The sequence below is a fragment of the Tachyglossus aculeatus genome, chromosome 17 (genome assembly GCF_015852505.1).
Source record: "Tachyglossus aculeatus isolate mTacAcu1 chromosome 17, mTacAcu1.pri, whole genome shotgun sequence".
Taxonomy (NCBI): domain Eukaryota; kingdom Metazoa; phylum Chordata; class Mammalia; order Monotremata; family Tachyglossidae; genus Tachyglossus; species Tachyglossus aculeatus.
The window spans coordinates 25,728,195-25,741,576 of NC_052082.1; the positions used below are offsets into that span (position 1 = coordinate 25,728,195).

Genomic DNA, 13,382 nt, shown 5'->3' on the forward strand with positions numbered 1-13,382 from the left:
AACACACCTCTTCCTCAGCCCCATAGCACTTATGAACATAGTAGTTTATTTTAATCTCAGTCATCCCCCTCTAGACTGTAAGCTCCTTGTGGATAGGGAACATGTCTACCAACTCTGGTGTACTCTACTCTCCCAAACACTCGGTAGAGTGGGCTGAACACAATAATTGCTCAATAAACATGATTGATGGAGAGGTCTTCAAGTGCAGTGATCTATGAAGCTGTCCTTTGGTTTGACAATGATGCTGCTGTTGGGGAAATGCTTAGTTTAAAAAACCGACAGCAGCAACTGACTGTATCTTTGTCATAAGAAAGCGTGGGCAGGCATCATAAAAAGGGAAACCGAATATCCCAAGGTGATTTAAAATTCCTTAATCATCAGATAATGTAATATTATTAACACACGTTGTAGCTTGATCCATAAAAGATACACAACAATTTCACCTTAAGGTAACATAACATTTAAAAGTCATAGAAGCATCTGTATCAAGGGACAGCTTAAACTAAACTGAGAGAAAAAGCTGAAGAAAAACATATTAGGTAGGCACTGTCTCATTATTTAATAACAGGTATTGCTGAATTATATATTCAGTATATCTGTGACACTTCTCATCACAAGCTATAGAAAGCTATCTCATACAAGCTATGGAAAGACTTATGATTCTTTGAGTTTATGGCATTTTGGGGCAGTAAATGGCAGTAAAATAAAGGAGTCTGTTACCACCCTGAACATAGTATTGACGCACGCTGGTAACAGTCATTATTTTCAATGGAAGCAAAAACAAGCTCTATTTTGACCCCTTGTCAGCTCTGTCAGTAAAATAGTGATTAACTCATTGACATTAAGTTGAGAAAAATGAAAATTGACGCTTAGCACTAGTCCTGCTGGAGTCTAATGAATAATAACAGGAGGCAATATTTGTTAGTCATTTGGGCCCAGGTAGAGCTGTCATTACTTGAAATGAATCAGCAGTTGGATTTTTAACGACTTCAAAACGTCAATATGAACTTGCCTTGATGTCTCAATAATGATTTGCTAACCTGTGTCTGTGAATCACTGCTTGATGTTCTCTCCCAGACTGGATCCAGCACATGATGAATAAGAATGCCTCTCATTTCCATTTAAAAGTTCTGCTAAGGAGCCTTCTAGAAGAACTAGTGGAAGTTTGGATGTCCCACATCAGTTATCAAAAAACCCCCAACAAAACCTAAAGTGTGGCAGGGTTTCAATTATTTTGAGAAGGGGCGAATGAATAGGTCTGCACTTGTTTGGTTAGGGAAGGAGAAAATTGGGATGGGTGGGAAGGAAAGTCATAATAGGGAGATTTTGGGGGGTTTGCACAGTATGAGGGATGTCAGTCACTCAGTGTTGATGAGAAGGTAGAGGGGAAGAGGTAACAATTAGATGGCTCTTAAAGGCTGGGTCTCAGGTAACCATAAATTAAATAATAATAATTTGGTATATGTTCAGAGCTATACGCCAAGCATTGTATTGAGTGCTGGAGTAGATGGAATATAAGCAGATTGGACAGCTTCTGTTCCACACGAAGTCCAAAGGAAAGTCACTAGCAGAATCATCTCAGGATGCAAGCATTTCTTCAATAATTCAACCTAGTAGAGAGCTGAACTCTAATTCCCTTCTAAATAGGCTTTTGTTTACTTTTGAACTAGAGCACATCATTGCTCACTTACCCACTTGGATCGAAAGAAACTAAAACACCCTCTCAGCAAGAACTTTAGTTTATGAAGACTCAAGGAACTGTCAGTAAATTGACAAAATTTTTACTTATCTGTAGAAGTATGGGTGAATTCAGATCTTTTAATAATCCATCCTGCCCCTTTCTCTATGTAATATTCAAAAAATCACCCACTATACACAATTTTCCAATTGATTTCAAAGTATATCATTTAAACGGATTCTAGAAACCTCGAAAATCGTGGATGTGTTCTCAGGCTGTTTAGCAGAAGATTGCGAACTTGAATTTATAGTGTTCTGAATCATTTCTCAATAAATACTGTTTGCTGAATGAATGAATAAAGGGATAAATTTTTGTGCCAAATCCAATGGCAAGTTGTTATTAAAGTACATTAGCTATAAGGGTAAACTAGACTATGTCCTGAAGATGGAAGGAATAAATAACATTGAACCTCCCTTTGGGGTAGAGTGAAATAAAAAAGGGATTGTTGATACAAGCACTTACGCTATCCCACCTTTGACTACTACATCAGCCTCTTTGCTGATCTTTCTGCCTCCTGTCTCTCCTTACTCCAGTCTATACTTCATTCTTCTGTTCAGATCATTTTTCTAAAGGAAACAATCAGTCCATGCTTCCCCACTCCTCAAGAACCTCCAGGGGTTGTCCATCAACCTTTGCATTAAACCAACTCAATAGCATTGGCTTTATAGCACTCAATCACCTTGCTCTGTCTTATCTCACTGATTTGCTATTACAACCCAGGACATTCACTTCACTCCCCTAACCACAACCCACTCACTCTACCATGATTTCATCAATCTCGGCACTGACTTCTGACTCGGCATTGGCTTGGGAGTCAGAAGTACCTGGGTTCCAATCCCGGCTCCGCCATTTGTCTCCTGGTTGTCCCTGGGAAAGTCACTTCACTTCACTGGATCCAGCACATGATGAATAAGAATGCCTCTCATTTCCATTTAAAATCCATTTGAAAGTTCTGTAAAATGGGGATTAAGACTGGGAGCCCCATGAGGGAGAGATCATTTTTCTAAAAAAGTTATGTAGTCCCTATTTCTCCACTCCTTCAAAACTTCCAATGTTGCCCACTGCACTAAGCACTTGGTAGAGTACAATACAACAGTGTTGATAGACACATTCCCTGCCTACAAAAGGTTTACAATCTAGAGGGGGGCACGGACTTTAAAATAAATTATGGATATTACATAAGTGCTATGGGGAGGATGTTGGGGTGAATAAAGAATAATGATAATTATAATAATTATGGTATTTGTTAAGTGCTTACTATGTGCCAGGCACTGTACTAAGCACTGAGATGGGTACGAGCTAATTAGTTTGGACACAGTCCCTCTCCCACATGGTACTCACAGTCTCCATCTTCATTTTACACATGAGGGAACTGAAGCACAAAGAAGTGAAGTGACTTACCCAAGGTCACACAATAGACAAGTGGTGGAGCTGGGATTAGATCCCACAACCTCCTGACCCCATGCTGTATCCACAACGCCATGGTGCTTCTCATAATTATGGTATGTGTGGAGCGCTATGTGTCAAGCACTGTTCTAAGCACTGGGGTAGAGAGAAGGTAATCAGGTTGTCCCACATAGGGCTCACAGCCTTAATCCCCATTTTACAGATGAGGCAACTGGGGCACAGAGAAGTTCAGTGGCTTGCCCAAGGTTATGAAGTGCAAGGGCACTGCAGAAGACAGAGGGAGTAGGGGAAATGACAGTTTAGAGCTGGGGAAAGCCTCTAGGAGGATATGTGATTTTAATAAAATGAAGGTGGAGAGTGGAGTTTTTGCCTCCACTTGGGATTAAATAACTAATGGTTTATCCTCCAATGGCATCTGCAGCATTGGACATGGAAGATTGTTTTCATTACCCTTGACTTACGTTTAAGTATTCAGCTCAGGTTAGAGAAGATGGTTGTCTGATTTCCTGCCCTGATTTCCTTGGCGGAATAGAGAGAGCATGCTTATCTATTAAAAGCACTCCGGAGGAACATTAAGCCTGGACACCTGTGGAGCTTGTCAGCACAGGTTCTCCAACAGGTCACTGGTTGATGGGGCAGCTTCAGGAACAGAATAACAAGCACTCTTTGGTGAAAGAAACATCCATTTTTTGCCTTGCTTCAACCTGTGTACAAGGCCAACAATTCTTTGAGTAAAAAAAGAGTCAAATCAAATTCCCCTTCACTGCATTTGTTTATTAATCAGCATTCACTTTCATCTCTCCTTATAGTTTGTTTGTTTGCAGCAAATGAAACAAAAACCACCCACTGGGCTCCTTGGAATGTAAGCTTTAGCCTGGGCGTACAGGGCACTTATCAAATCCTGCGTACAAAGCAGGCATCAATTTCTAGGCACAGCTATTATATTTTAAACCCCAAGTCTTTAGATATGATTATGCTGGGTAAGCCTTTGGTATTACTCTTTAATTCTTGGACTTTTAGAAGTTTGAAATCACCTTGGATACTTTCAAAGCCCTATTGAGAGTTCACCTCCTCTAGGAGGCCTTCCCAGACTGAGCCCCCTCCTTCTTCTCCCCCTCCTCCTTCCCCTCCCCACAGCACCTGTGTATATATATATATATATATATATATATATATACATATATATATATTTGTACATATTTATTACTCTATTTATTTTACTTGTACATATTTATTCTATTTATTTTATTTTGTTAATATGTTTTGTTTGTCTGTCTCTCCCTTCTAGACTGTGAGCCCGCTGTTGGGTGGGGACCAACTCGATATGTTGCCAACTTGTACTTCCCAAGCGCTTAGTACTGTGCTCTGCACACAATAAGTGCTCAATAAATACAATTGAATGAATGAATGAATGATAACCTGTTTCTCTTTGCCTTAACTGCATGATTAATATACATTTTTGATCTGTTTTTTTTTCTTATTAGCAGTATTAAAACGAATTGTTGCTAGTTTGGGAAAGTACTGAATTGAAAATATTTTATAAATTTTATTCTTTAATGGCCAGTTTATGGGACAATAGAAAAAAAATAAATGAAGAACTTTAACATGGCCAGTGATTTTTTTATTGTACATAGAGGTGAATGCATAATGAATATTATTTAAATTGAATTATAATAATAATATGGTATTTGTTAAGTGTTTACTATGTTCCAGGCACTGTACTAAGCGCAGGGGTGGATAGAAGCAAATTGGGTTGGATATATTCCCAGTCCCATGTGGGGCTTAGTATCTCAGATGAGGTAGCTGAGGCCTAGAGCAGTGAAATAAGAATAATAACAATAATTATGGTATTTGTTAAATGCTTACTGAGGCCTAGAGAAGTGAAATAATAATAATAATAATAATTATGGTATTTGTTAAATGCTTACTATGTGCAAAGCACTGTTCTAAGCACTGGAGAGGTTACAAGGTGATCAGGTTGTCCCACGGGGGGCTCACAGTTTTAATCCCCATTTTACAGATGAGGCAACTGAGGCACAAAGAAGTTAAGTGACTTGCCCAAATTGACATAGCTGACAGTTGGCGAAGCCGGGATTTGAACCCATGACCTCTGACTCCGAAGCCCATGCTCTTTCCACTGAGCCACGGCAGACAAGTGGCGAGGCTAAGATTAGAACCCATGACCTTCTGCTCCCAGGCCTATGCTCTAACCATGAGGCCATGCTGCTTGTTTTCCAATTAAACCATAGACGTTTTTTAGCTTAACAGTGACGGGTTATAATAAGAATGGTATTTGTTAAGCACTTACTATGTGCCAAGCACCCACTTAGGATCGTACCTGGAGAATTTCCAGTACTCTACCAGTCTCGACTACAGGAGGGAGATCAAGCAGGGGCATACCCATTCCATTCCTAGCTTGGCCAGTGGCTAGTTAGTGGAAGGCAATCTGCTACAAGTCAAGACTTCCCCGTGCAGGGCAGCAACGGCATGGGAGAGAGTGGAGGGTGGAGACTCAAGTTTACTGCACGGAAGGAGGCAATGGTAAACTACTTCTGTGTTTTTACCAAGAAAACTCTATGGATACACTACCAGAACCACTGCAGATGAAGGTGGGGCATTCTGGAAGAGACGTGTCCATGCTGTCGCTATGCGTCCAAGACGACTGGACAGCATAAGACAAGATAATGTGCCAAGCACTGTTCTAAGCACTGAGGTAGACACAAAGTAATCAGATTAGACAGTCACTGCCCCACGTGGGGCTCACAGTTTTAATCCCCATTTTACAGATGAGGTAAATGAGGCACAGAAGTGAATTCCCCAAGGTCACACAGCAGACAAGTGGTGGAGCCAGAATTAGAACCCACACCCTCTGACTCCCAAGCTCTTGCCATCTACCTCCAGCATTAACGTATACATAGATGCAATGATTCATTTGGTCACTTCACCCCAATATACTGATGTTACTAATCACTACATCCTTGTTCTTGCTCCTGTTATATCGATATCTGCTGCCCCACTATGCCCACAGCAGGGATCATGGTTTTAGCACACAGTTGTGTTTACCAGAACAGTAAACACTAAAATACCAATGACTAATCTCACTAACAATTAAACTCAATACAGACAAGGGCAGCCAGAAGATTCTGCCTGGTTAGAACTATGCTTATGAACCTAATCTTTAAGAGGTGTGACTTAGATAACACTGTAGTATTACTTACAGCCACAGCTGTTTTTCTCTTGACCAAAGTCATTTCTTGGCACCTAATCCCCAGAATTGCTTTGGGTGGGACCTACTTAATCCCTATTTCCAAGAGGGAACCCATGAAAATGAAGGAATACTTTAACCATAGCTAACAAGGAACAGGAGGATATATTGTTACATTTATGGTATTTATAAAGTGCTTGTGTGCCAATTATTTTGCTAAGCTATGGTAGACACGAGATTATCAGGTCAGACAGAGACCAGATAACACTGGGTTGACAATCTCATAGGAATGGACAGCAGATGTTTTACCCCCATTTTACAGATGAGAAAACTGAGGCACACAGAACACTTGGGAAACAAGCCTCCTTTGTTTCAGTAGTCATGGCCAACCCTGTTGCCAACATCTCCACCACCTTGGCCAAACCAGTCCATTCTGAGACTGAACATGAGAGTTTCCACAGCCAACTCCTTGCTTACACTCTCCTTCCTACCTGAAATTCCCTTCACAGTCGGCAGACCGTTGCTCATAAACCCTTGTGAAGCCACATCTCCTCCAGATGGAAGAGAAGTACGTTCCATTTATTCCAGGGTAGTCCCAGTGTGCAAATCAAAAACTTTTACAATTAAATTTTCCTTTTATCTTTAATAGCACGATACATCTGAACTCTTAAGTGTTTCTACAAGGCTCCTCTCTGAACTTAATTTTAAAACCGCATTTTCTAGGTGCAAACTGCACAACTTTCACTTACAGCTACCTTGAGCCTCATAAAAACTGAGGGCAAAATTCTGCTCGGGAAAAATCTTACAACAGTGAGAAGATGCGTCTTCCGTGGATTTCAAGGATCAGTTCTAAAAAACTCACAGTTAGAAGTTATTTGGGGAATTTGAACCACAAAAATATGGGGGTTAAGCCAAAAAAAATGTATTCACACAGTATCATTCTTGTTTCTTGTTCAGGCTTTTTCTTACTCGTTGCCTGAATCCAAATGATCACATCATTACGTCGCACTCTTTACTGAGAGTGCTTCTGGGTCAAATGGAGGTCAGATTGAACTTGACCATTTTCTATAAAAATGACATCCGCAGTTTAACTGAAAACTAATTCTCACTATAGTAGAATAGAAGTTAAAAGGGCTTCATTACAGTTAATAGTTAAGCCTACCAGTGAAAAAGAAATCTGAAAGATTTTGAAAAAAAATCCCTTTCACAGCCATCATCCAGAAATGAATTTACAGTTGTTCCTGTGTGTAATTTAGGAAACCATAATTTCTAGTTCGTATTTAATCCTATTTTTCCTTTAGTGACAAGAGGCCAGAAGCATCATGATTAAATTAGCTCATTGTAATTTATCTGGATTTCCTTTTCCCTCCTAAATCTTCTTCCTCAGGCTGCATACATTTCTTTAACTTGGCCTCTGATTTGGCAATCATGCTCAGAACAGCCCGTAGGCCATCGATAACCTTAAGACTGCAAGAATGAAGTAGTTGTCACATAACCTATAATGCAGGCCTCCAACCTCACATCCTGATGAAAGAAATGAACACACAAATACACACACTCACACTCAAGGAGACAGACCTGGTATTTCTCCCTGACTATAAAATTAGCTCTGGTTTGTCTTTATGGGAACTAGTTGTCGAAAGGTCACATAAATGACATTCCAACAACAACGCTAGCGGTGTGGCCTAGGGGAAACAGCCCGGGTCTCAGCGTCAAAAGTCCTGGGTCCTAATGCTGCTTCTACTAGTTGTCTGCTGTGTGACTTTAGACAAGTCACTTAACTTCTCAGTGCCTCAGTTATCCCATCTGTAAAATGGGGATTAAATCCACCTCCCGCCAACTTAGACTGTGAGACCCATATGGGATGGGGACTGTGTCCAACCTGATTATCTTTTATCTACCTCAGCACTTAATAAAGAACCTGACACAGAATAAACGCTTAAATAATTACCATTAAAAAACCCACTTGGTAGACTGTGAGCCCGTTGTTGGGTAGGGACTGTCTCTATATGTTGCCAACTTGTACTTCCCAAGGGCTTAGTACAGTGCTCTGCACACAGTAAGTACTCAATAAATATGATTGAATGAATGAATGAATTGATCTTCTGAATTCACTTTCATCACTGACGTAAGCCCCTAGGAAACACAACTAACCCCTTAAACACTCGACTACAAGGCCTTTCTTTCGGTTTCACAGGAATTTACTTCCAGGGCCAGAATCACGAAGAATAGCAAAGCTCCTAGTTCTAATAGTCTATCATCAAAGAATAACAAATGGGATAAGCAAGCACCAGTCAGGCTCAATTGAACGGCATTGATTTGCAATCTCAGGTTTGGCCGTTCAATCTTCACATTAATGTCAAGTGGACTTTTCAAGCAATAAATGGTATTAATTGAGCATTTACCGTGGTGCAGAGCACTGTGATAAGCACTTGGGAGAACAAAATTCAATAGCGTTTGTAGATATGATCCTTCCCACAAGGGACCTTTGCATATAGAAGGGCTTTTTTTTTTTCTATTTAGAAAATAAGCAAAGGATCAAGGGACTAGGAGGACTGGCCAGTGGGAGTGCAAATCAAGTTCTTCTTCTGCTCTACTGGCATAGACCAGAACTTTGGCACATATCAGAGGGACTTTGTTGGATGCCCCAAGTGTCCATGGGCAGTGTATCTGCAGGCAGAGAGGGTGGGACCAGACACTTTTTACTACATTTTGATAGAATTTGCTCCTACATTTCTCAAGCAGAAGGATCAAGGTAAACCTTCATTCAGACTTAACATTAATTGTCAAGAAGGGAGCACAAACTCCGGTGATCTGAACACAGCCAGGATAGCAGAAACGAAGGAATACTTATCGCAAAAACAACTTTGCAGTAACGTGAAGAAGAGAATGATGTCATCAGATTTCCCAAAACAACAAAGTTTCCTGGCCACAGAATGCTCAGAGTGGGCCACCGTCCTTGCCTGGCTGAGGAAGGAGGGAGATGCACCTGCATATCTCACTGAACTAGTTTTCATCAACCTTGCAGGTGAAGCTATCCATCTGGTGGATAAGATGGTGAGAAGTAAGAATTATTGTTTAGTCAATACTATTTCAGTATGCAGAACACTGTACTGAGCACTTGGGAAAGTACAATACAATAGAATTGGTAGAAATGATTTCTGCCCTCAAAATCCTCTCCATTGTATCAACCTTTGACTTCTCCGTGACCTAAAATTACCTAATTCCTAACACTATCGCAACAGCTAACTTGGAATCCAGTAAAAGAATGGTTTCCTTAACTGCAACCATAATTAATAACAATAAAATGATCAGACATGCTGAACATTCTTTAACCTAAAGGCAAAGGCTAAGAGTATCCATCATGAAATCTAAAGTAACTCTGAGACATTGGCAATTTATCAAAGTGATCAGCTTTGAAAGTTCATGTAAAGCTGGGTGGTGGGAGATCTAATAGTGTTGATTCAACTTCTAACAAATGGAATTTTAGGAAAAAACATTAGTCTAATAATTGTGATTGACAGGTCATTTTTACTTATAATTAGTATGTTCCACTGGAGCAATTCCTTGTGATCGCTTAGGGTCTTGAGAGACCACATTCCAGATGCAAGAATTCTAATTTTTTGTTGTTGTTGGAACAGTGCCCAACTTTTACACTAATCAAAAACATTTTATACAAACACAGAGTTTTCATAATCAATTGAAGTTTAGCTAAATTCAAAAAACCCAATTAACCTTTACTTTGTCCATTAAATAGCATTTTGGACTGTGACATCATTAGCGTCTGTTATCTTTTAAAGTGTAGGCTGATATCAAAAAAGAAATGATGCATAATTGAAAAGTTAATTCCACACTATTCAATTTCTTATGAAGTATCTTGACCTATGTCTTCATATCTCACAAGCTGATGTATGCATGAGCAAACTATTTTCCCACTGTGGCACTGTTAATGAGATAAATTCTGTTGAATGGAAGGCTGAATCACCAAGGTAAACACAGAGATAAACATTTAAGAAGTGAAATGATTTAGGAAAAGACTCAGCCAGACTGTCTGCACTACATGACTTAAGTAAATAGTTCACAGTTTACATTAAGTCTGTAGGTTGCAGTAACTTCGATGCTGCTCTAAGCACAAACTTAATATTCATCCTGCACAGAGGAAACCTGTCTAGTGTTAGTTTGGCACTAGATGTGAATTTTTCGCCATGCAGATTTGAGTCAAAAATAGATTTATCCACTTTGAGTCTTTCCAAAAATAACCAATTAAAGAAAGGCGTAGCCAGGATAAGCTCTAAAGAATATTGACCCTGACTTAGGTGGGTATCTCTCTATCTCCCTTTCTTTCTTTGCACTTTGCTAAGCACTTGGGAAGGTACAATATAATTGATAGGCATGTTTAATGTCTTCAGGGAGTTTACAATCTAGAAGAAGGTGGGACCATGAGGAGTGGTCAAAGTCAATATTTTGATGAGCACAAATGTTGGAAATTGGCTGGTGATGGGTCTGTCTGTTGTTAGGATGGAAATGAAAACACACTGTCATCAGTAATTTAAAACCCCTTTAATCTATACACAAAATTCTTTGTAACTCCTCCTTATGCACACTTGCAGATGTATTTCAGGTTGTGTTTACTTAGTCCACACCCATTTTTGCATTGCAGAAGTCATAAATTGACAGTTGCCAGCAAGATGATAAGCAATTTGAATTAATTTTGCAAGTAAAACTATGAGATGATGTGCCAAGTGTTTCATGAACATCAAAATGTCTAATATTTCCTGTGATTCCTTCATCCACTAATTCAGTATTTCTACTGAAAAAGGTTATTATTCATCAGATATGATTTGTTCTTTGTCACTTTATGGGTATTGCTTAAGACTCCATTATCTTTGAGATGAACACGTTGTGCATCTTTAATTTAGATGCTTTAAAAACAGTAAAAACGAGAGACTTGATTTATATTTCCTCTTAAAAATGAGATCATACTATGTAATCCACCACATACAGTTCATAGCAAAGCATAAGCAATCATAAATATTTTATTGTAGCTACTTATGAAAAAATGGCAGGGGTTGTGTTGCACACACTCAACCATATTTATCTAACAAGCCATTAATACAGAATCATAATGTATTAAGTAATCTAAAGTAATTTTTAAAGCATTAATGTCTAAATAAGAAAAATATTGCTCACATAAAATCCCCAGATTGCAGATGTTAGTCTATGGAACACTGTAGTGTAATCTAAGTGCTTAGTACAGTGCTCTGCACACAGTAAGCGCTCAATAAATACGATTGAATGAATGAATGAATGACTGCACCACTTTTGCAGGAATATTGAGTTTGTGTTCTGAGATCATCTTGCAAGAAGCACTTTGGACTAGTGAAAGTGGAAAGAGTCCGGGCTTGGGAGTCAGAGGTCGTGGGTTCGAATCCCAGCTCCGCCACTTGTCAGCAGTGTGACTTTGGGCAAGTCACTTCACTTCTCAGGGCCTCAGTTCCCTCTTCTGGAAAATGGGGATTAAGACTGTGAGCTCCACATGGGACAACCTGATCACCTTGTATCCCCCCAGCGTTTAGAACAGTGCTTTGCACATAGTAAGCACTTAACAAATACCATTATTTATTATTAACACAAGCCTGGGAGTCAGTCAGAGCAATTGGGTTTCTATTCCTGGCTCGACCACTTGCCTGCTGGGTGAGCCTGGGCAAGACTACAAGTAAACGACGCTGCATTGCAAGGTCCTTGAGGACAAGGATCATGTCAATTAATGCTGAATGTGTCTGTTCACTGTTGTGAACATATTGTACTCTCCCAAGTGCTTAGTACAGTGCTCTGCACATAGTAAGTGCCCAGTAAATATGATTGAATGGATGAATCTTAAATGCTTAGTGCATTGCTTTGTACAGAGTAAGCCCTCAATAAATATTTCTCTAATTCAGTTCCCTCATCTGTAAAATGGAGATTAAATATGTGTTCTCCCTCCATTGTAGACTGTGAGCCCCATGTGAGACAGAGACAGTGTCTGCCCTGATTATCTGGTATCTACCCCAGTGCTTGGCACATAGTAAGTGCTTAAATACCAGAATTATATTTTTTTTTCCCAGATAGGCCTCTATGGGATAACAGGTTAAGGCAAATAAATCAGGTTGTTCTCATATATAGATAATAGCTGCAATTTAAGAATAGGGATATGAACTTTCTTTCTTCCATGCCTCAATCTATTAATCAATGGAATGTATTGAATACTTATGATATGCAGAGTGCTCTGCACACAGTAAGTGCTCAATAAATACGACTGAATGAATGAATGCAGGCAGAGTACTGTACTTTGCGTTTGGGAAAGTACAGTATAAGGGAGTGGGTAGACATAATCTCTGCTCTCAAGAAACTTGTTATAATTAGATGTCTAACACCCACATCTATTCAGAACTTTTTCTTTCTGAATGAGCCAGCAATTCCACTAATACTAACTGTGAAGCTCTGAACTGAATTTACTAGTCAGGGATTTTTGAGATTTTGATTTTTTTTTTTACCCTGGGGCCTCAACAGAGCCTTTTAATGATTTCATGTATGACAAGCCTGTAATCACTTGTGATTACCGGAACTCGTTTTACAAAAAATTCCTACCCCCCCTTGGAGTAAACCTGCCATTCCTATTATTGTGATAGATGTAACATTCTAATTGATCTGATCTAGTCCAGTGGCCGTTCCTGCTTAGCCATCTGGAAACCAGCTCTGGTAAGTGGCCACTGATGGCCCCCTACATCTCAGCCTTGAGATTGGCCTGGCACTTTGTGGGTTAAGCGTGGCACACATTCATTAAGCAGCAATGACATCATAGACAACATTTTGGGGAAATCACCCCAATTCTGTCTAAACGTACAGCAATTTTCTTGTGGTCAACTGACAACACCTGACCTCCTGAACTTCAATATTCCTTTCCCAGGCTTCTGAACAATAGAATATGAAAAGAAGAGCTCAACCAGGCATATGGATAGCAATGACTTTGTCTGCTTTTTATGTATATCAGAC

General features: G+C 39.6%; 1 protein-coding gene and 1 non-coding gene across 2 annotated transcripts in view; one reads left to right on the forward strand and one right to left on the reverse strand.

Moving 5' to 3' along the window:
* The window catches only part of GPC5 (glypican 5), an 809,030-nt gene that overhangs the window by 61,345 nt on the left and 734,303 nt on the right, over positions 1-13,382 (reverse strand). The window lies entirely within an intron of this gene.
* Positions 5,466-5,602, forward strand: LOC119939776. The gene has a single exon (XR_005454739.1). It is a non-coding gene; the product is annotated as a small nucleolar RNA SNORA7 (small nucleolar RNA).